We start from the raw sequence: 2,054 nt of genomic DNA, 5'->3' as shown, positions 1-2,054 counted from the left end.
ATTTCACTCTAAATGATAATTTAACTGATCACTGAAAAACATTGGCCGGATTTTAATGACAGACGTTTTTATTTTGGCGTTACATGCACACACACATATATTCACTTCAAACATTGTGTATATTTGGAGAAAGAGAGAGGAAAAAAACTATAATACCATAGCGAACATATCCAAGTATTCTGAGGAAATATAGTGAATATATATTGATATATCACATAATTGAAAAATACTTCGATTAAGTAAAGAATCCGAAGATACTAAATTGTTGATAAATATGCAATTTAATTATTTATAATAATAAACATTTTTAGCTTACCAAGGAAATTGAGCATGGTGGTATATTGAACTTTAAAGTGTGTTATATAGAGCAAGAGAAACAAACTAGTTCATGGATGATTAGCGAGATTGCAGGATATTGCATGGCAATTCTAATGATTAAGTGAAATGAAGATGGTTTAAAGTTGTTCCCAAATCTACATGGGTACAGCGAAGTGGAGTACAGATTAAACATGTAAAACAGTTCCTAGGTTTAACACCATTTCAGAGACTGTCTCAATGATGGATCATGGGAAACGGAACTTGACAAATCTATGTGTATGTTCTCTGAATTAGTCCTGGCAGAAATCTCCTTGCCGTTGGGGTTCTGTGGCAGATTCCAGTGTTCGCGAGGCAAAGATTCGGATGCTCTCTATCAGCAAGTGTGTTCTGATGCCTTTTCTTTGCTTCATTAAGCTGCGACCAGACTATCACACAGCGTCGCTTGAGAACACGTTGCCTATTCCTTCGTCAGGCAGCCGACAGGGCAGGTGAAGCTAGGTGGCATGAGCCCTGCAGCAGGTAATGCTGGTAATCAGCATACCCACGATTTCAACCTTGGTAACGACGAAAAACCCGTCACCGACGCAGATCCGCCACGACTCCCACAAACTCGTGTCCTGGAGAAGATCCTGATAGAGCGACACCACGTGACAGTCGTTCCTGTCTACTGTGGCTTGGCTGCCGGTGATGTCAAAGCAAGGGCCCGTCTGCTGGTTCCAGTCGTACCCGTGGAACACTCTGCCCGGACTGCACTCGGTGTTAAGACAGCCCACGGGAGAGCTGGAGCAAAATGACCCCGTCGAACCTGTGTTCAGCGGGATATCGTTGGGCGACGTTCTGCAGATGAAATAGTAGCCGCCAAGCAACTCCTTGTACAGGCCGACAGCAGCACCGTTGTTGTTGCAGCGGGAAAACTTGCCGACTATCCTGATGTGCGTGTTGCTGAGGGACGGCTGGCCAGCAGTAGGCGAAGGCGCCGACGTGGTTGTCTGAGAAACCGAGAGGCGCGCTTGGTTAGTTCCATGGAGGTGGGTTGATGCTTAGTGTTGTGATGCAGTTTTTGTGGTTATGGGAAAGAAGTGGATCATTTCACATTCAATGACATTCACAATATATTTAAATTTTAAATATATGTATATAATTTCTTGTTATTTCATTACGATTTATTATTATTATTATTATTATTATTATTATTATCCTTATTATTATTATAATAATAATTATTATTATTATTATTTCATCTTATTATTACTGATATAACTTTATTTTACGATTATTATAGTTATTACTATTATTATTATTATTATTATTATTATTATTATTTCATCTTATTATTACTGATATAACTTTATTTTACGATTATTATAGTTATTACTATTATTATCATTATCATCAGCGTCATCACTTCTTGTATTATTAATGCCATTATAATCATTATTATTATCATTCACAGTTTTTCAATATTATCATAAGTATTATTAATCATTATCATTATTACTATATTTTTTATTATTATTATCATCATTATTTTGTCAATATTATCATCATTATCGTATATATTATTATAACAATCATGATGATCTTTATAATCATTATGACTATCATCATCTCTCACTATGTCATCACTGTTTATTTTAATTATCAACTTTATTTTGTATACTAAAATAATTATTATCCAGTTGGTCTCATCATTATCATTATATTCTATATCATTTGTCTTTTTTGCTATCATTATT

This window comes from Penaeus chinensis, chromosome 36, assembly GCF_019202785.1.
Source record: "Penaeus chinensis breed Huanghai No. 1 chromosome 36, ASM1920278v2, whole genome shotgun sequence".
Lineage (NCBI taxonomy): Eukaryota > Metazoa > Arthropoda > Malacostraca > Decapoda > Penaeidae > Penaeus > Penaeus chinensis.
The sequence above is the reverse complement of the archived record's forward strand: the minus strand, read 5'-3'. Positions refer to the sequence as shown.